The sequence below is a fragment of the Triturus cristatus genome, chromosome 5_1, assembly GCF_964204655.1.
Source record: "Triturus cristatus chromosome 5_1, aTriCri1.1, whole genome shotgun sequence".
NCBI lineage: Eukaryota > Metazoa > Chordata > Amphibia > Caudata > Salamandridae > Triturus > Triturus cristatus.
The window spans coordinates 176,352,052-176,375,565 of record NC_140587.1 but is presented as its reverse complement, the minus strand read 5'-3'; the positions used below and the strand labels follow the sequence as shown (position 1 = coordinate 176,375,565).

General features: G+C 39.8%; 1 pseudogene across 1 annotated transcript in view; it reads left to right on the top strand.

The window, feature by feature from the left end:
• The window catches only part of LOC146830586 (solute carrier family 12 member 6-like), a 1,160,668-nt pseudogene that overhangs the window by 870,243 nt on the left and 266,911 nt on the right, over positions 1-23,514 (top strand). The gene's annotated exons all lie outside the window — the stretch shown is intronic.

Genomic DNA, 23,514 nt, shown 5'->3' with positions numbered 1-23,514 from the left:
ATAACCTTTGATACACCGACTCAAAATTTCAAACGGCCATTTTGACAACCATAGATACTCCAATACCAATAACTACACACCAACTCATTGACTTTTAGGTCTACATACATGTCCACTCACTCACCTGTACAGTCACTCATACTTACAGTCACTCTGTGCATTTATACACCTATATAGACACTCACACACCGCCAATCATCCATTGAGGTACTGACACATCTAGTCAGTCATGCAAATAATTAATCACAGTCCAATTTACTCACCTATACAGTTAAAAACACTCAAGTTCACTTACTCATAAAAATACTAACAAATTCTGTGTCTTCCTGCAGAAAAACAAACAGCACATGACACAAATATCCTTGCACTATGGCGCATACAGCCACTCCCAAAATCACACACTCTCACATATAGATAGTTATATACTCTTACACACCTATACATTATGTTTCACATATGTAATTGCTGACACATGTACAACTGAGATATACATTCAATCACTAACACACCCATACATACACTCACCCAACCATACAGTCCATCACATGCACTCTTAAAACCATGCACCCACTGAATCACCCACTCACACATCTAGTCACAGAGTCACACACACCCTACCCACACAAACACTCAGGCACCCATATAGATACTCAGACAACCAATCAATAACCCATATAGACACTCATATAGCTAGTCACAAAACCATGCAGCCACTTATAAACCAACACACAGACACATACAGACATTCACACAGTTTAGTCACTAGTCTGCAGTAAGATACATTTAATGACTCACTTATAGAGTCAGTTACGCACCTAGAAAATCATCCATTCACACACTTGTACACCCACTTATTTTTCAACAGGCCTTTCCCTATATATATTAAACATATTAAAACTGTTCAGAAACACATACTCAATGGATGATGTCATCAGTGATGTCATCAGTGATGTCATTTGAGATGTCATCAGTGATGTCACTGACCATGTCATGAGTGATGTAATATGTGACGTCATCAGCAGTGCATTTTGGGGGCGCGAGTTATAGTTAGCTGAACTAACTATAACAGGGGAATTTCTAGGGTTTGGTACGAGGGAAATGTCCAGCTAACTATAACACCCCTGAAAACCTATGGTTTTTTTCAGTGAATTTCTAAGGTTTTTTAAATGCCAATTCCTAACTATAACGTGCATGAAACCTATGGTTTTTTCAGTGAATTTCAAAGGTTTTTTAAATGCTAATTCCTGTCTATAACTTATCTCTAAAGATATCATGAAAAGCATTCTTTTTTAAAAGTAGGGTGCACATTAGTTTTGTGGAAAAGCATCTTTGTGATTGGTTAAGAAAAAGCAGTTTCAACGTGGAGTACATATCATAGGATAAAATTTGCTTAGCTCAACCACACCTGCTACTTGCATTTGGAAGGCACTGTTCGAACTTAAAACAATCGTCAACTTTTAACCTGCACGTGTCGTTAAATGTTCAAGAAAATGTTGCAAAAAAAATATCGTAAAGTTTTAAAAAATTGATGAACTTTTAACCTGCACGTATTGTAGAATGTTCTAGAAAGTGTGTTGATAGAATATGTTGCACTTCTGACTTCTATGTGTTGTTAATTATTAAAAAAAAAAGGTTCATATGGAAAATTAAAAAGAAACCAATAGAGAAGTTTTGAAACCTAAAAGAATCAAGGAACTATTCTAATTTATTCTTTACATGTATTTATGTGTGCAGCAACAAAATTATAGACACAACAGCACTAGGAAGAGGAAGAAGCAGGGAGTGGGGGGACGGGGGGAGATGGGCAGAATGGCACACATGCAAAATTAAGTACAGCACAAGTATAGACAAACAATGGCCAAAATGAAACACACTAACAAGGAGCACAAGTCACACAACCCGCCAACATCACACCACTGAACGAGCATAGAAGTGAAAACCACGCTGTATTCATACAGGATGTGTACAAAGGCCAGTCGTTGGTGTTGTGGGATGTCTGCGACCGTGGTCATCATGGATGAGATGCCCAGCATGTGGCACATGGTCGAGTTCACTGTGTGTTATGCTGCCAAACGGCTGCTCCTCCCTCCCACGAGCCCCCACACTTTTGTACAGTGCGCTGTTGTATCTCGTGCACTCGTACGGCACACCATTGTAATGCCTATTTGCACATGTCCTGCTACATTCCAACTACAACATCATAGCGCCGTTTGGAGGTGGTGCATGCCACTTTACAACATCGACTGCTACGGCTCTTGAAACAGGCCACACCAGAACACAGAGACACACTTAACGCACTTCCTGTAAACGGACATGTCCGAGACACCCCGTTCCCCTTGCCGGATAGGCACACCCCTCCACTGACCTGTGAACCCCAGACCAGCACACGCCAGTTGTGCATGCAGGAGGATGCGTGCGTAGCTACACATCCAGGCTCACTGCCAACGCTGAGGTGACAGCACACTGTGATGTTGCAGGGCTCGTGCCTATCATGCTAAGACAATGACCACAGGGACACACTTACTAAGATGTGGGTTTGTGGGGCATTGGCGGTCCTGGAGTTGTTGAGATGGGTCTTCTGGCCCTCATGGGTATCCCTGTATCATGCTCATTGACTCTATGGCACCTGTGGGTGTTCTGGTGTGGCTCTTGGCTGTGTTCCCTTTCATGGTGCAGGTAGTTGTCCTGCTTAACACCAGCAGAAAGCAGGTGTAAAATCCCTGGTGCTAACGTGTCTTATCGCCGGAATTTGTTTCACATTGCAATTGGTGTGAAAGTTGTGATGTGATTTTTTTCGTGTGCAGAACTATATACGAACTGAGCAGTGTATTTCGTCAAGATCCAGCACCTGACGCACTATTCCCAATCCATATAAATACAATGAGATTTCTTAATAGATTTTGTGTGTACACTGTAAGTGCAGCCAATACCTCAGTGCAATACAATACAGGATTTTAGTATTTAGAATAAATCGGAAAGGTGCACCTTGTGTCTTTTTGCACGGGAACGGCTACTCTCCATTTCATTATCAGCACTTTAACGGAAGTAAAGTTGAGATAAATCTAACACACTATTCAGAAGTTGGTGCAAACTGCAGATATCACCAGTATTCCAGCGATAAGTGCCCCAAAATTTAACACCATGGTGGACTCCATCAAATAACAGTAATAAGAACCAGAAAGATCCACACAGCAGTTAAGAGAACAACCCAAAAAATTATTAACTTTTTTTTCCAAACTTTATTTTTCATAATAATAAATATATAAACGATATTCAAACTTTATTTTTTTATTAACATAAATATAAGCAATAAACTAATTAACAAAATGTAACAACAATAATACAAAACAACAAGACGGAACACTCCTGTGGGAACCACGGATGTCGACGACAGACCTGGAAAATCAGAAAGATTGTTAAAAAAAAAAAAAAATGTTATTCTCAACAAAATACCACAAGAAACAAATCACAGATATATAAAATGCATACAGCTAACAAAATTTTATAAGTTTAACTTACAAAAACTGTAAATGTTGCTGCTTTAAAATATTTACCGAATCTGAGGAAAATTATTTGCACAAGGCACCACGCCCACAACGTTTTTCTTCAGTGGTTAGGAAATTTTTTACTTTTTCCAAGGGGCAAACAAAGACCAATGCCACCTTCGTCACTCGCAAGATTTGCCAAAGAGTTTTGTTACGAGGGGATCCTAACAAAAAATACTCGTGCGGCACAGCAAGTATGAAGAAACACCTAAGGACCCTTCATCCAAACAATCTTGCACGAGAAGAGTGCAAACAGATGAGAAACACTCCTGTTATGTATCTGTAAAAAAGAATCACAAATGTATATTAATAACTTTCAAATTCATACTATTCCATTACTGTACAAACACATTTTATATAAAAACTGACTAAGAAACTATAGCCCTGAACCACAAGTGTGACGATCGTTAAAACACTACATGCATAGTGCATACTACTTTGAAGCAGTTCATGCCCTAAAGCCTACCTCACTAAAAGACTACATGCAAACTGACTAAATGATTACAGTACTATAAGGAGACACACTGGGTGAGTGACAGGGTGTTTGCTAGAAGAGTATGAATACTAACTAGGGAATTGAAGGTGTGAAACACAACTGTGTAGGTGATTAGAGAACTGCATCCATACTGCATAGGCATTTAAAGCAGTCCATGTGCTAAGACCTGGCTCACTGCATGACTATTTGGGTACTGACTGAATGATTAAAGTACAGCAAGGAGAGTGCCTAGGTGAATTTATAAGTGCTAGGCTTTTCGCACAGGGAATGGATTAGTACTTGGTACTGAATGGGTCACTAGAGGAGTGCAAAGGCAGTGACAAGTGCTGGATTGTATGGATACTGACTAGGAAATTGAAAGTGTGAAAGACAAGTGTCTAGTTGGTTAGAAGACTGCATGCATAGTGCATAGGGGTTTGAAGCAGTCCATGTGCTAAGGCCTGGCTCAGTGTATGAATACTTAGACACTGACTGAATGATTAGAGTACTGCAAAGATAGTATCTTGGTGAATTTATAAGTGTTTGGGTTTTAGCACAGTGAATGGATTAGTACATGGTGCTGAATGGGTCACTAGAGCACTGCAAAGGGAGTGACCGGGTATTTCGTGGAAGTGTATGGATACTGACTAGGGAATTGAAGTTGAGAAAGACAATTGTGTAGGTGGTTAGAGGACTGCATGCATAGTGGATAAGGGTTTGAAGCAGTCCATATACTAAGGCCTGGGTCACTGGATGAGTACTTGGGTACTGACTGAATGATTAGAGTACTGCAAGGAGAGTGCCTGGGTGAATTTATTACGGTTTGGCACAGTGAATTGATTAGTACATGATGCTGAATGGGTCACTAGAGGAGTGCAAGGGGAGTGACAGAGTGAACAGAGTAGTACATGGTACTGCACCTTAGTGTCAAACCCTGACTCATTTTGTCAATGCATAAGCAAAAACTAGCTTCTAATGCTACTAAAACTTGACAACATGGGAGGTTTTAAATTAGTTATCTGTCAGCAAATACACGATGTTACCAAATGCTTCTCTGACAGTGGTTCTCAAATGCACACAGACTCACAGTGTGATTCTAGACAAGCACCACTATCCCTATGAGTTTACCAAAACTCATTCACTACAGTGCAAGTGGTAAGGGAACTGCACACAATCTACATATTTCACAACTGCAATTTACTGTCAATGCCTGACTCATATAATGAAAGCATAAGCCATAAATGTCTTCTAATGCTACTAAAACTTGACAACATGACATGTTTTACAACACTTATCTGTCAGCAAATACGCGATGTTACCAAACACTTCTCTCACAGTGGTTCCCAAATGCACACAGACTCACAGTGTGATTCTAGACAAACAACACTATCCCTAGGAGTTTACCAAAACTCACTCACTACAGTGGAAGTGGTAAAGGAACTGCACACAATCTACATATTTCACGACTACACTTTAATGTCAATGCCTGACTAATTTAATCAACGCATAAGCAAAGACTGGCTTCTTTTTTTTTTTTTAAATATTTTTATTATTTTTTCAAAACAACACATTAACCCCCCCCCCCCCCCCCCTCCCTCACCCGGAGAACAGGTATCTCACATATTTTACCAACAAAGAGCTTATTTGTACATAAACAAGATGAAAGGCAAACAAAATTTTGCGGTATACGACATATCAATATCCAGTTTCCACAATCAAATTTCTTGTGTCCAAGCAATCAATGGTGCCCAGATCTTCATACCCCTCTTCCTCTTATCCCTCCCTTTATTCTTATAAATGGCAACCTCCAGACTGCAGGTCGCCAATAGCCGAGCTCTCCATTCAGAGAATGAAGGGGGTATTGGATCTATCCAAGCTGAAGCGACACACATCCTGAAGATGGCCATACCAACAAAAATCAGCCCCTGTTGCTCGCTGGATCGAGTGTTGTTAGAAACGCCCAGCACTACGTCTGTATTCCCAATGTTAATCATGCAGTATAAAATCCTTGATAGAAAGTCGGAGATTTCAGAAAGGACTTTAGTTAAAACGGGGCATGAAGCAAACATATGCGTTATATCTGCTGCTGGAAGAGCACATCGCGGACACAATGTTCCATTCCCCGTCCCCCATTTTGCCATTTTTTCGGGAGTGTAGTAAAGTGAAAAATTTTTTTAAAGAATTGTGCCTGAGGTTTCATAGACATTAAATGAGTTAAAGACATATCATAGGCGTCGCAAGGGATTTGAGATGTAACCCCCAGCCTGGTCTGCCATGTCATCAGATGTTTGTTCATATCATCGGGTAATAAGGCGTTTAGTCCTGCATATATCTCCCCAGTTCTCTGGGTTTTGACTATTCTCAATGTATCTATAATATCACACGGATGAAATTTAATGCGGCCACCCATTTTCCTACATAAAAAGTCCCTCACCTGAAGAAATTTAAAAAAATCCCGATTTGTCAAATGGAACTCAGTTTTTAATTCATCAAATGATTTTATTCCACTACCAGAAAAAAAAACACCCAAGTCGTTTAACACCTAGTTCAGCCCATCTCTGTATATATATATCGTGAAATATTTCTGGGAGATCCGCATTCTGAAGTACGGGGGTATAGTATGAATATCGACCTAAACCGACTAGTTTTTTTGTACTACTCCATACTTTGAAAATGCTAGAAATAGTTTAAAATTTTACTTTTTTTAAATAATCATCGTTCATATGGCGCCACAGGCAACCAATACTGTCATTACCCAGAATAAGTTCTTGCGGAGTGGGTGTATTGTGACCCATTGAATTCTCCATTAAGAGACTATTGCTATACTTTAGTACCGTGGCCCAATAATATAGTTTAAAGTTTGGTAATGACCATCCCCCACGTTCTCAAGGTAAAGTAATCCATCTAAGTGCTCTAAGTGATTTATTGTATCCCTAAACAAAATGTGAAAACATAGAATCGATGTTTTTGAAAATTAATGGGGAAAATTCAAGACAAATAGTTCTAAAAAAAATATAACAATTTAGGAAAAAATAACATTTTAACCACATTGGATCTTCCACCAATAGTTAAATGTAAATTGTGCAGCCGGGATAATTCTTTTTTAGTCTGGATTATTAGGGGCTGAATATTATCATCCACAATATTTTCGATTTTAGCACTAATGCTTACCCCTGGATATATTGCTTTATCAACAATCCTCATATCGTTCATAATGATTTTATTATTTACAACTATCTGAGTTTTGCTGGAGTTCAATTTATACCCGGAAATTCGACCGAAATCCAATGCTTCTTGCTCTATATGTTCCATTGCTTCAATGGGATCGCCTGTAACAATAGCAATGTCATCTGCATAGCCCAAACATTTTATTTCTAGATGTCGTATTTTAATGGGAGGTATTGAGGTTTTAAATTTTAGTCTTTGTATAAATACATCAATATAGATGGAAAACAAAAGGGGTGAACAAGGGCACCCCTGTCTTGTACCCCTATGGATGGTAAAGGATGTATGATGTTACAACGCATGCTTTTACAACGCATGCTGTTACAATGAATTTTTTACAACGCAAATGCTGTGACAACGCAAGTCTTTACAACGCAAGTCTTTACATCGACTTGCAGTAGATGGCGTGCTAACATTAAAAAAGGGTAATTTACTATTCTAACTCCAGTCCACGTTGCAGTAGGGAAGGTGTTTGGATAGTAAACTACACTATTTTTAATGTTAGCACGCCATCTAGTGCAAGTCGATGTAAAGACTTGCGTTGTAATGGCATGCGTTGTCACAGCATTTGCGTTGTAACAGTTTCGTTGTAATGGCAGTGCGTTGTAAAAGTTGCGTTGTAATGGTTGTTCACCATGGTAAAGCTATCAGATAAGATCCCATTGATCAAAACACGGGCAGTGGGGTTTATGTAGAGTTGTTTTATTGCCAGAATATATTTTTCTCCAATCCCGCAATTTGCCATGGCGGCCCAAAGGAATTTCCAGGAGACCCTGTCAAAAGCTTTTTCTGCATCCAGCAGTATAAGCGACATAGGGTCTCCTGTCACACCTGTGTAATCAAAAAGAGAAATAACCCTTTGTATGTGATCGGTTGTGGATCTCCCGGGAATAAATCCGTGTTGTTCTTCCGAAACAATTTTATGAATAATTGGTACCAGTAGGGCTGCTAAGATTTTAGAATACATTTTTGAATCCCCATTAATCAAAGTAAACGGGCGATAAGAGCCCATTTCTTTAACGTCTTTGTTTTTCTTCGGGAAAACGATAATTTTGGCATATGACCAAGACTTCGGTGGATTCCCTCCCTGAAAGATATGTTGGAAAAGTAATGTTAAGATGATCTTTAATTGTGGGGCAAATTTAGCATAAAATTCAGTAGGGATTCCATCCGTGCCCGATGCTTTTCCCTTGGATAGGCCAGTTATTGCCATTTAATATTTCTTCCCAAGGAATTGGACTATCTAGAAATTCCTGATCGTCTGATCGTAAACATTCTTGGATTGACAGATCTAAGTTTGTTTTGGGGTCCCCGCTATCGTTATCATCTTCAAGGTATAGTTTCCTATAAAAGTTCTGAAAAGCCATTCTTATTTCAGCGGGTTCAGATCTTAGGCCCAGATCTGGATCTCTAATTTCTTTGATTAATGCGGATGAGATTTCTTCTTGAGTTCTAACAGCTAGCTGATGCCCCACTGTTTCATTAAACTCGTATATTTTTTTCATGTTGGCGCTAGCCCGAACGATAGCTTTTCCAACTAGTATTTCGGAGATGTAATTTTTAGCTACTGTCACTTTACCCATCTCATTATCTATCGCCCTGCCTTCCTGTATTGCTTTAGTTAGATCCTCTTCAGCTCTTCGTAGATCTTGCTCTAACAATGCCATATTTTGTTTTTCCTTTTTATTATATTTTAAAGAGAATTTCAAAGTTTCGCCCCTGACACAAGCCTTCATCGATTGTAGTAGATCAAACATTATCTTCTAAAAAGACCGGGATCCATGTACTCATTTGTAGACAATATGCATCATTATAGAGTAACGCTCTTTCAAATGTCCATGTATTAATTTTAGATCTCATTGGAAAAATCGTGAGACTGAGCATTAGAGGATTATGATCCGACAGTACTCTAGGTAATCTATCGATTTGATAATTTGATCTCATAGAGTTGGACATAAGTATATAATCGAGTCTTACCTGTTTTGAATGAGGGAATGAAAAAAAACTATATCCAGGATCTGTAGGATATTTTGTTGACCACCCATCGATTAAACCATGAAGCTTGCACGTTTCTTTTAGAGCATTAAAAACTTTACGTTTCCTACCCTGATAGATAAACCTTTGATCCGTAAGCCATCCATTAGATAAATGAATGTTTAGATCTCCACAAATAATCATAGGTAGAGGCCAATGCGTTAACTCATTAGAAATCTGGATCAAAACCTCTGGATTGTCACTAGTGTTACCATAAATTGTACATATGGTTAGTTTTTCTTCCCCATTGTTAAGATGACATTCGACTATTGCAAATCGTCCAAGTGTATCTGCTATAGCTCACGGGAATTGTACTCCCCCGCCCTTCGCTAGGATAGTGACCCCCTTAGTACGTGACCCCTGAGTTGTGGCGGCAATTATTCGATATTCTAATGTTTTGAGTAAATATTGATGAGCCCCCTCGATGTGTGTCTCTTGAAGGCAAACAATAGCAGCCCCAGTAGCTTTAAGGCCCTCTGAAACTTTCTGTCTTTTCTTTAAATCGTTAAGACCGCAGACGTTCATTGATAATATGTTAAGTCTAGCCATTACAGTTTTTTATTCTCCCAACACATTCAGATTTACCAAATTTTTCTTTTTTAATAATCTCTATATGTTGACTATATTCTTTATGATAGTATTGAGTCCTGCTCTCCTTCCCTTTGAGTGAGTCCCCGTTCCCCCCCTCTCTCTTCCTCCTTCTCCCCAACCCACCACCCCCCTCCCCCCAGGCCAACAAGTGAGGCATCCTAGGTGCCGAGGTACCCAAGTGTGGGCGTCTGAGTGTTCCACCCGATTCAGCCCCCCAGTGGCCTACTCCTGTGTCCCTTATAAAAGCGAATTACGAAGAGGTTAATAAATCATCTCAATCGACTAACTAAGTATACTCTATTGTAATATAGATTCCTAGATTGTTACAGTAGCAGACCCTCTACAAATTGTCTCCCCTGTATTTCAAACAGTCAAATTTATAATGCTTTATTACACAAATGTCATTTTCGGTCTGTATTTTTTTTCTTGGTTGGATTATCAGAATTTCTTGGCCCGGACTCAGATATTTCATTTAAATATTCATGTGCATGAATCTCACTTATAAAGCTTCTCGTAGTGCCGTTATAAATTATTTTTAGTCTCGCCGGATTTTGAAGGTAGACAGTCGCACCGATTTTTTCAAAGGGTGTAAATAATTGTCGCATCTTACACCTTCTTTCTATGGTGGAATGTGCGAAATCTGGTCGAAAAAAAATGTAACCCCTTTGTATTCCCTTTGAGATGTTGGTCTGGCTAATTTATAAATGGATTCACGGAGGAGGAAGTTCCCAAAGTTAATTAACATTGCTCTAGGGTATTGTGGTGGTTTCTGAGAATATTTGGGTAACATAAAGGGGAATCGATGAGCTCTCTGTATTTCCTTGTCCATATCCCAACCTTCAACTTCCGGGAAGGTGGATTTAATAAGTTTGATCATGAAACCTCTTGCTTCGGATCCTTTGGGAATTCCAAGAAACCGCAAATTGTTTCTTCTTGATCTATTTTCATGGTCCTCGATTTTAAACATAAGATCTTTTATGATCCTGTCATGTTCTTTTTCTCTTTTGCGGAGATTGATAACATCGTTTTCCAGGTTTTCTGTACGTGTTTCTACAGAGACCAATCTGTCTGAGATCTCAGTGCATGTATTACCAACTTTCTTAATTGCACCTTGTAATTTTTCGATAGCAGCATGATTTCTTTGGTTGTCTTTCTTAATATCTTTATGAAAATGATTGATTGAGCTCAAAATTTCACCAAGCGATGGTTCTGCTGTTGGACCAAAGTTTTTCAGGTTGAGGTTCCCCCCTTTTATCTCTTCCAGGCCTGAATATTGTTGTTCCATTTCATCCATACTCTTTGAAAGGGGATTTTTCCGTGTAGAGCCTATTTTTCCTTTGACCATGCCAGTATCTATGCCGGGGTCATTAATTTCATCGTGAATTACTTTGTTATGTCTTTGATGTTTGGATCTTTTTTTCCCTAATCTTTTCCTGGGGGTTGTACCTGAATTGATTTTACCAGATTTTCGAAAATCAAGGGAGTTTAAATCATCGTCAATTTGTCCAGAACTCAACTCGCTTGTACCTGTAGTAGCACTAGATTCGCTTGATGTAGACAACCCAGTTTCGTATATATCGGAATCCGAGTCTTCCTCCGTGGTTACTTTATTTGTTACCTGTTTATGAATCTCGATTAAGGATGTTGGAATGGCAGGGTCGGAAGCAAGTTCCTGTATTGTTAATCCTGTTGGCTGATCCTTGTTGCTATTATTTTGTACCTGATGTCTGATTCTTGTTTTGTTTTCCATTGTTGTTATCTTTGCCCCTTCTTTTTTCTGAGTAGGTGCTGGAAATAACCTGCCTAGAGGCGGAATGTTGATCAGTATCTTTCTCTGGGTTTAGTCGCCCAAGACCCATAGTGTCAGCACGACCCGCATATTCATCCCTGGGTCTATTCGTATCGCTATTTGGATCACTAGAATTTTTGTCATGTTTATCGTTATCTCCAGATTTACTAAGACAATCCTTTGGTAGAGGGCTAAAGATAGTAAATATTCTAGGTTGAGAAGTTATCGGTTGCCCAGTGTTTTTTGCAGCAGCTTTTAGGTTTTTAATTGTTTGGAGTCTTTGTGCTTTCTTAACCGACAATTCCGTGTCGGAATTAGCCTCTTTCCTTTTCTCATCCATATTTTCTTTTTGTCTTATTTTCGCCTTTGCCTTTTCATTTTCATTTTCTTTTTCTTTTTGTATGTTTTTTTCTTTTTCTTTACTTTTCTCTTTCTTTTTGTTTCGCTCTTGAGTTTTTTGGACCTTATGTTTTGTGTTTCTTTCAACATTATTCCCTTTAGTCTTAGACCCTCTTGTTTCCGGTCCCTTTAGCCGCCCATTTTTTTTTTGCGATATTGGCGATATTGGCGTCGGTTGTATAGTCATAGAATTCCCTACATCATGTGCATCTTCTATGTTATCAAGATTTTTTTTGTATTTACAGATAATTGTGTATCCACCTCTCTTTGTTTCTTTTGTGAGTTTTGCTCGTCGCCCATCACTTGAGTAAGCGTTACAGGGACATGTTTCTCAGCAGGTTCTATGAGTTCGAATTGTGTCAGAGTGCTCGAATCATCATCTTCTGCTGCTGCTGCCATATCTCGTACTATCCGTGTCTTTATCTGTATCTTAATCTGTGTCCGAATGGATCGGCTGTTCTGTACCTTACTGGCACGGCTTATTGGTATTAGAATTTCCTCTGCCCCCGTTGTCTTCTTTGTCCTTTTTCTCACTTTTGCTGAAAATAATGTAAGTGAGCCGGTCCCTCCCACTATGGGCGAGAAGGACTTAGGGGTTATCTGATCGATTGTCCAGTTTAGCCAGACTTTTCTTTTCCTTTTTTGTTTTCTGCTTGTTGGTTTTATGTAATTATTTATAAGGAAGCTTAAACTGTTTTTTGTCACCGTGCATTCAGGGGGCTCAGAGGGTTCAAAAGGTTCAGCTCCTTGTTGTTTTCTCAAACCCACTCTTTGCCTCGTTATCTCTCCCCCATTCCTTGAGCTCTTCAAAAGCATTCAGAAGCAGAGGCGTTCCCTTGACAACGCTCAAAGCAATACCGGGGATACGTAGGTGTGAGTAACGCCTAACGTGTAACAGGTAATACGCAGCTTGCACGGTAATTAATGCGGACGCTCTGAGTCTGCAGATGACGCTCGGGGTTATACGGACACCCAAGGGTACGGAGCGACCGCAGCGTGAATACAGGCGGCACAGCGCCACTAAAAAGCCATGCTCGACCCACGCTCAATCCAGGACATCCTTAGAACCTCAGGCCCTCAAACCCCCGATTCCACACAGGAGCTTTCACAAGCCTTTACAGCAGCCGCAAAAATTGTGAGTTACCATTGAGCAATTATACGTAGCTTCTCTGTGGTTTTAATTACATGAATCGTGTTCCGTGGCTCCTCTTATGCCGTTGTCCTTCTGACGTCTCGCTCTACCTCTCAGACTGTCTTACTTTAGAGGCCCGCCGTCTTTGACATCTTGTCAGCCTCGTATTCGTATTCGTATTAATACTCAACAGTCATTGATCACCGACCTCCCGAGATCCCAGGAGCAGTTGCAGGTAGGCAGTAAAAAAAAAAAGAACAGATAGTAGATGATAGATAGCAAAGAGCAGACAGTAAATGGCAAATAGCAAAAAGACGATGATCGGCAGCCAACAGATGACGGGCATGCGATTAGATGCAGGCTCAGGCGCAGGCTCAGAGACGGCTCAGGGGCGTAAGCAACAAATAAATTTCACTACAAACAACTGCAAGCAAGTCGTCAGTTGCAAGTCGTAATTCTTACTACATCGTGCTGCATCATTGCATCGTCGCTTTTCTCAATCAGCCCATCTTTGTCCTCGTCTCTTTTCTCGTCCTCTCGTCCTCTCCGTCTCAAATTTTGCACACAGGAGTAAGGCACACAAGCTAAGGCTTTCCCGACCTCTCACTCAGGCGCCATCTTGCCTCTAGCTAGGAGCCAAAAACTGGCGTCTAATGCTACTAAAACTTGACAACATGACAGGTTTTAAAACAGTTATCTGTCAGTAAATACACAATGTTACCAAATGCTTCTCTCACAATCCTTACCCAAATGCACACAGACTCGCAGTGTGATTTTAGACAATCAACACTATCCTAGGACTTTACCAAAACTCATTCACTACTGTGGAAGGGGTAATGGGACTGCACACAATCTACATATTTAAGTACAGCACATCAGTGTCAAAGCATGACTCATTTAATCAACATATAAGCAAAGACTGGATTCTAATGCTACTAAAACTTCACAACATGACAGTTATCTGTCAGCAAATACATGATGTTACCAAATGATTCTCTCACACTGATCCCTAATACACACTAACTCACAGTGTGATTCTAGACAACCACCACTATCCCTATGAGTTTACCAAAACTCATTCACTACTGTGCAAGTGGTAAGGGAACTGCACACACTCTACATATTTCAGGACTGCACTTTTCTGTCAAAGCTTGACTCATTTAATCAAATCATAAGCCATAACTGTCTTCTAATGCTACTAAAACTTCACAACATGACAAGTTAAAACAGTTATCTGTCAGCAAATTCACAATGTTACCAAATGCTTCTCTCACAGTGGTTCCCAAATGCACACAGACTCAGTGTGATTCTAGACAAACAACACTATCCCTTGCACTATACCAAAACACATTTCTTCATCTAGAAGTAGTACTACATTTTAGTATAGAAATATAACATAACTAATTTCACAAATTCATAAACAATGACTGGTTTCTAATTCTACCAAAATATAAAAACAGCACAGTTATCTGTCTACAAACACATGAAAAACACAAATGCTTATCACAGAATGGTTTCTACATGCACACACATTGTAGAGAAAAAAAGTACTCCGTACACTTTAGCAGGAAAAATACATTAGTCTGTGTCGGCGTGTGGGTATTGCGGGCCGGAAAGTCAGACAAGGAGGCCAGATATAGTGGGCTATAGTGTTTTATTGAGCAGAAGTTCTGTTCACACGGGTGGAGGGTTTGGAGGTAGCTGTGGAAGAATCCCTCGTCGCGGTCGTTGGGGTCGGGTCGTCGGGGTCGGTACTCCAGGGACGTCTCCGTTCTTGGTTGCAACCGGCGACAGTAGATAGGGTGGGGGCTCCTCGGAGGACCGGAAGAGAAAGAAAGAGGAGCCGTTAGTCCTGCTGGGACTCAGATGAAGACGCTGGCCCCGTTACCACAAGGTGAAGAGGAGAAAGCAGACTGTGTGGGAAAAGGGTAAGAAGGGGAAAGGCAAGGGGTTGGTAAAGGAAGAGTGCTCGGAAAGGTTCGTGAGACCGGGCTCTATCCACGGTGTAGGGTGCTGTACACAATTTACAAGGTGGCGGGACGGGATGGTGAAGAGAGAAACGCTATATACAAGGGAAGATTACGTGGGTACATAGAGTACTTTAACAGACTGAGAGTATGGTGGAAGGTACTCACGCGCTCCGCCGTAACTCTCCTCCGAGTTACGGCCGCTCTTCAGCTTCCTCCGTGGGACTCCACCACTCTTCCGACCACTCCTCGAGTTCTCCACTTCCGTCTTCTTTCTCTCCGTTATCGCCAGCCAAGAGTTCCTGCCACGATCTTTCGACCACTCCAGTCTCTTCGGATCCGCCTTTTCTGTGGGCGTCTGGTTGTAGGTAGGCGGGACTTCCGGGGCACCGGGCGACTCCTTCCGCTCCGTCGTCACTCCTGATTGGACCCTGAAAGAGAGAGAGGGGTGGGGACTCCGTTGTCACGGACGCTTTGGAGATCCTTCGGAATTGTGAGTCCGGGAAGGGACAGTTCTGGAGAGGAGGTAGTCCGGGTGGTGGGCGTGAGGGATTGGGGGCCGGGGGAAAGGATCCGTCACAGTCTGATTAAAATCAAAATAGTCTACATACATCCCCTCACAATTAAATAACTCATCTTTCAAGTTCTTTTGTAGATTAAGAAGTATATCAGTCACTCACCATATTTTCTTTTACAGAATCTCTGCACTGTGCACCTCTCAGCAAAAGCAAAGAATGAAAAAGTTTCCCTTTCATTTTCCACACATATACATGTAAACATCAAATCACAATCCTTCGCACATAAACTCCAAAGCAAACACACATTTCTATTGGTTAAACATTTCCAACTGAAATGCATTTCAACCCTTCCCCCAATCTGCCTTCTGCCTGTTACCATAGAAACAGGTCATGGAACACTGCACTGAGCTCACAGGTCACAAGTTCAGCACACAATGTTCCTACACAAGACAGGAAGTGTGCTTGACTTTTCAACATATCAGCTTATCATATATAATGTTCCTTACAATTTGTTTTTGTTAACCAATAACAATCATACCTTTAAAAAACAGAAATATACACCCTACCTTTCAGTGTAGAAAGTTGTCATATAACCAATGATTTCTTGTCGTTTTTCAAAAAATGTTGCCATGGATCCGCGCACCCACCGCGAGAGAATCCGTGCATCCAACGCGATAGGATGCGCGCACCATGCACGCATTTCCCCGTTTAAAAAAAAAAAAGGGGGGGCCCAGGGGGTCCTTCTGGGGCCCCCTAAGCACCTCTAGAGGATCAGAGTATTTCCACTCTGCCCCCTTTATATGTTTTACACACTTATTCCCCATGCATCTTCAGCCTCGCTTCTACCGAGGCAGAAAATGGCCGCCAACAGTTCCTGGTTTCGAATGTAGAGAGACACTCGACAGCCAATCGTGAGGGTGCACGCTCGGTTCGGGGAGGGTGCGCTTACGGTGCGGGTACGGTCCGCGGATCCTCCGCGGCCATAGATATCATTAACTGTTTTACCCTAATTTTCTCAGGAACTACTGAACAGATTCACACCATATATGCAAAAGGCACGAGTCCGAACTGAGGACTACCTCTTTGCCAAATTTGGTGTCATTCCGTTCAGCGGTTCGGGCTGTAGTTGCGACAACAGATCCTATGGGAAATTGCATGGGAAAAACGCGTTTTGGGACCCCCCTTTTTTCTCGGCCCCCACTTGACGGATCACCGCAAAACTTTCAGGGTAGGAGCGGAGCGGCGGAGCTGGCCAAAACTTTGGAAAATTTCGCGAGGATTCGTCAACCGGCGCCAACGTTATTCCAAATAGAATGTTGCGGATTTCCTATGGAAAATAGGTCCTAACTATAACTATCTACTGGCGACTGCCAGTAGATTATATATATATATATATATATATATATATATATATATATATATATATATATTCACTGAAAAAACCATGTGTTTCACACACGTTATAGTTAGGAATTAGCATTTAAAAAACCTTAGAAATTCAGTGAAAAAACCATAGGTTTCACACATGTTATAGTTAGCTGGACATTTTACTCGTAAAAAACCAATGAAATTCCCCCGTTATAGTTAGTTCAGCTAACTATAACTCGCGCGCCCGCAATGCACTGCTGATGACGTCACATATTACATCACTCATGACATGGTCAGTGACATCACTCATGACATCACTGATGACATCTCAAATGACATCACTGATGACATCACTGATGACATCATCCAGTGAATGTGTGTTTTTCTGAAAAATAAATATGTTTTATATATGTATATCTCAAGGTCGATGGAAGAATAAATGGGTATATAAGTGTCTAAATGGATGATTTGTTTTTGAAAAATTGATTGTGTAACTGACTGATTAAGTGTATCATAGTGAATACATGGCTTAGTGAGTAATGTTTAAATATGTAAATATCTGTATCAGTCTCTCTCTTTGTGTATAAGTGGCTGCATGGGTTGGTGAGTAGCTACATGAGTGTCTATATAGGTTATTTGTTGGTTTTTTGAGTATCAGTGTCTGATGTCTGTATGGTTTGGTGGGGGGTATTACGTAGTGCATAGGTGCATGAATGAATGACTCAGTCTTTGTATGTGTTGAAGACAGCATGTGTGCAGGACTCTATGGGTGCATGAGTGTGTGCATGGGTGTGTTAGTGAGTGAATGACTGTCTCAATAGTGTCTCTATGAGTAACTACATATGTTTTAAACTAGTATATGTGACTATTGGTGTATATAAGCGAGTATATGTGAGAGTGAGAGATTGAAAGAGTTCCTGTATGAATAAGTATGTGTTTCGTTAAGTGATTATTTAAAAGACTAAGTATGTGTAAGTTTCCGTAGAAGTAAGTGTGGTGGTGTGTGTATAACTGTATATGCAAGTAAATGGATGTTTGATTCTTTATTAGCATGAGTGACTATGTGTGTGAGTAACTGTATGGATGAGTGGCATTGTGTAACAGGGTGCATAGGTGTATGAGTACATATGATGAGTGAGTACATGTATGAGTGACTGTATAGGGCTGTTGGTGAATGAGTGGATGTGTATGTGGATCTTAGAATTACTGTATAGGTTGTTGTAACTGGTATTGGTAAGTCCATTGTTTTTAAAATTGTAATTTCTATTTTTGAATGTGTGTATCAAAGGTTATATTAGGGGAAGAGGAGGTCTGCCACTCTATCACAAGGATGATGTCATCAGTGATGTCATCAGTGATGTCATTTGAGATGTCATCAGTGATGTCATGAGTGATGTCACTGACCATGTCATGAGTGATGTAATATGTGACGTCATCAGCAGTGCATTGCGGGCGCGCGAGTTATAGTTAGCTGAACTAACTATAACGGGGGAATTTCATTGGTTTTTTACGAGTAAAATGTCCAGCTAACTATAACATGTGTGAAACCTATGGTTTTTTCACTGAATTTCTAAGGTTTTTTAAATGCTAATTCCTAACTATAACGTGTGTGAAACCCATGGTTTTTTCAGTGAATTTGCAAGGTTTTTTAAATGCTAATTCCTAACTATAACGTGTGTGAAACCTATGGTTTTTTCAGTGAATTTCTAAGGTTTTTTAAATGCTAATTCCTAACTATAACGTGTGTGAAACCCATGGTTTTTTCAGTGAATTTGCAAGGTTTTTCAAATGCTAATTCCTAACTATAACGTGTGTGAAACCTATGGTTTTTTCAGTGAATTTGCAAGGTTTTTTAAATGCTAATCCCTAACTATAACGTTTTTGAAACCTTTGGTTTTTTCAGTGAATTTGTATGGTTTTTTATATGCTAAGTTATGTATTTTTAATTAAAGATATTTTTTTTTATTAAAATAAAATTACTATATATTCATTTATATATTATCTGTATTTTTTTATAAATTATTTTTTTTTAAAATTCAATTAGGATATTTTTTTTTTTTTTACATTTTTAAATTATTTTATGTCCACTTTTTTTTTTTTTTTTAATAAATTCTTGGGGTGCGCGCTCTGAGCGTTATTTACGTGCGCAAATATACTTCATGGTGCGCGCTGGGAGCGCGCACTCAGTACGTATGCGTACGTACGTACGCATGCGTCCTACGCGCAATAACGGTCGCGTATACGCGTGTTCAACGTATGCGCGCAAGGTACGCGCATATGACGTATGCACCTGCGCGTTTACGCGTTCGTGCATACGTCATCACGGGGTGCGCGCTCGGAGCTTGCGCAGTGCGGGCACCTCGGGTTTATACATAATAAAACAATATTTCTTATTGGTTATCATTACTTTCAGTTTCTAATTGTTTCAATACCACACCCAATCCCCTCATGGCAAGTCATGTGATCAAGAATCATCACTTTTGATTGGTTTGAAGTACTTTCTGTTCCAGATTCTTCCCAAACCACACCTACTCCCCTCATTATTAGTTCTGATTCCTTTGGAGAAGGAGCTATTCTGTTGTTGAGAGACAATGGCTGAACAGCAACCTACTTCAGACAGTGACCAGGACACTCTTGAGAGGCAGAGGAACAGGAAGCAGAAAGACAGCTTTATATGGCAGTTTTTCACTTTTCCAGATGATGAGAAAAAGGTAAATGCACCGAAAGTTACATGTGTACTTTGTAAAAAAGTCTTATCTCGTGGGAATCCTAACAAGAAATATTCTTTTAGCATTCACACTATGTTGAGACATGTTTACAAAATGCATCCAGTAACTTATCGTCGAGCTTCTGGAGAAAACCCTCCACCTGCTCAGCCGACGACATCAGCAGCAGCTCAGCCGAGCACATCTCCGGCAGCTCAGGGGAGCACTTCAGCTGCGATGGTGCCTTCACCTGTTTCTATACCTCTTGTTGGTCCACCTTGTTTGGCGAGGTTGTCTACACGGTGCACTGATTGCGGTTCTCTTATTTCTGTGGGGGAGACCAGTCTTGATCTCCTTCAGAGAAAATTTGATGCGCATCCGTGCACTAGGCCATAGATGTTTTTTCTTTTTTTGCGTTTTTCTCTTCCTGTTTCCCTCCATTAACTCAAGGGCTCTTTTAAGAGCCACTTCTAAACTTAACCAAACAAATTTTTTTTTTAGAAATGTTTTTTGAAATTTTTTTGAGGTGCGCGCACCCTGCGCGCACCCAAGGTTTTTTTTTTTTTTTTTTTTTTTTTGAGAGAGACTACAATTAAAAATTGAAAATGTGATTGTAGAGAAGTAGAAAAAAAGGAACCATGATATTGGTGACTTACCATACCCACTCCAAAAAATATTTTTTCATTTATTTTTCTAAAAAATTGCTTTAAAAATGGTTCTAGTTTTCGTAAATTTTCTATATCAATCTGAAAAAAAAGAAAAAAGTATTAATATTTTTTAAAACATTTTATAATACAGTACACATATTTACATATTTATCAAAAAATATTTTTGCCTTATTTTTGCTGTTTTCAGAATATATTGCATTTCACTATAAATTGTGAAAGCAATTGCATTCATCATTTAACAGCGGGCAAAAAAAAAATAACAATCTCAAAGATTGTATTAAAAAAGCCCAGAATCTCTTCTCACTTAAACTTATCATTACAGAAATGCATAATATTCTAAAAAAATATCATCTAAAAACAATACTAAATGTATTTGCATTTCAGACTGAAACCTCAAAACCCCACTTGCTTGTGAATACTGTGCATGATTCCACATGGTAAGTAGCTGGCTGTGTGCTAAGAGTCAGCTTCTGCACCAAAAAATGGCTCCCCCTTTCCATCTAATGCAACTGTAAAATTACCAGAGCAATACGCAATAAATCTCTGCCTGTAATTCCTATTTGCACACAGAGTCATCTTTTCACATTAGTCACAAAACATAATTTCTTTGCCAATTTGAAAACACACTTACTGCTCTTTTTTTTTTTTTGGCAAGTGAAAATCACTTTTACAGACTGACACATTATGAATCCACTTTTCAGATTTTTAAAAAAGCACATGTCCAGACTGCTTTTTCAGACCACAAACCATGTGTAACCTGGGTGACTGCCTACACTCCAGCAAGGGCAACCAGCCTTAGTGATGCTGAATGTATTTGCATTACAGACTGAAACCTCAAAACCCCACTCGCTTGTAAATACTGTCCATGATTATACATGGAAAGGAGGTGGGTGTGTGCTAAGAGTCTGCTTCTGCACCAAAAAAATCGCTCCCCCTTTTTCCTACTAATGCAACTGTGAAATCACCAGAGCAAAACGCAACAAATCTCTGCCTGTAATTCCTATTTGCACACAGAGTCATGTTTTCACATTAGTCACAAAACGAAATTTCTTTGCCAATTTGAATGCACACTTACTGCTCTTTTTTGTTGGCAAGTGAAAATCACTTTTACAGACTGACACATTATGAATCCACTTTTCAGATTTTTTGAAATGCACATGTCCAGACTGCTTTTTCAGACCACCACCATGTGTATCCTGGGTGACTGAGTACACTCCAGCAAGGGCAACCAGCCTTAGTGATGCTGAATGTATTTGCAGTACAGACTGAAACCTCAAAACCCCACTCGCTTGTAAATACTGTCCATGATTATACATGGAAAGGAGGTGGGTGTGTGCTAAGAGTCTGCTTCTGCACCAAAAAAATCGCTCCCCCTTTTTCCTACTAATGCAACTGTGAAATCACCAGAGCAAAACGCAATAAATCTCTGCCTGTAATTCCTATTTGCACACAGAGTCATGTTTTCACATTAGTCACAAAACGAAATTTCTTTGCCAATTTGAATGCACACTTACTGCTCTTTTTTGTTGGCAAGTGAAAATCACTTTTAAAGACTGACACATTATGAATCCACTTTTCAGATTTTTTAAAAAGCCCATGTCCAGACCAATACACCTTAATTTATCGTGAAAACATAGTCCATATTATTTTACATGTTCCTCACATTTAAATTTCTCCCAAAACAGAAAATAATAAACACAACTTCAACAAAAAGAATTACATTTCTATTATTCATTTCTTAATTTACCATATACATCTCCTCTCAAACTCTAACCTCACCTTTAAAATTAGTTAGTTGTGATAGAAATGTGGCACTCAAACAGCAGATTATCAGAGCCAGGACCTCTGTTCTCTACACCTCTCTCCTCTCAGCAGAACCAGATAATGGCAAACTTTCCCTCTCTTTTTCCACACATATACATGTTAATTTCAAATCTCACTGCTTCCCCCTTTTTTTCAAATGTAATCACACATTTCTATTGGTTGAAAACCAACCCTTTTCCAAAAGTACCCTTCCCCCTACTTGACTTCTGCCTAGTACCCTTCCCCCAACTTGACTTCTGCCTGCTACCATAGCAACAGCTCATGGAACACTGCTGTGTGGAGTTAGGTCAGAAGTTCGCCACACAATGTTTCAATTCCACAGAGCAAGAGTGCTTGACTTTTCAAACCTTACAGCAAATCCATAGTACTGTTCTTTGGTAACACATTTTTCTGTACCAATACAAAACATGCTTCTATTATTTTACACATACAGCCTAGTTTTTAGTGTAGAATGGTATGAAACAGCCAATCAGTTCTTTTTTTTTATAAAACAATATGTATGCCTCCATTTCCAAACTGTCTTTCATTTCTTTTTACCATTCTACTGAATTACACCTCCTGAGTGCATCCAGATCTCCTTTGAAGATGTTCACAGTGTGGATTGTAGGACACAGCTATGTCTTCTGGAGTGAAAAATTTGCAGAGAAAAGAGGTATGGTGAGAGACCTTGCTTTGCCAAATGTAGACATCAAATGGATTGGTCAGAGAGGGTTAAAGTGGCACCAATTAATGCCTTTGGTGAAAACCTTTCAACATCTCCCACAGCCTAACCTTATTATTGTGCACTGTGGTGGTAATGATCTAGGCACTTTAACTGGGGTAGGTCTGGAAATGCTTATTAAGGACACCTTTGTGCCATTGATGTCGCTTTTTCCACAAACTGCCTTTGTATATTCTAACATATGCCAAAGGCAAAAGTGGAACTGGTCCAACCAATTTTGTCCGCAGATTGACAAAGCAAGGAAGCACGTCAACAAATCTATTTCTGCTTTCCTCAGAGACTATGGTATGGGTTCCATTTACCACAACAACTTGCGTTACGACATGCAAGACATTTATAGAAGAGATGGTGTGCACTTCACTGATGAAGGCAACAGAGTCTTCCTCTTGAACCTCAGACTCTGCATCGGTACTTACTTGTAGGTACCAAAAAACAAACAATAAACACAAGGGCTCTTTTTAGAGCCACCTTATATCTAAACACTTAAATGCGATTTTTTAAAAATTTGTTTTATTAAGTTTTTTTTCGGGTGCGCGCTGGGTGCGCGCACTCG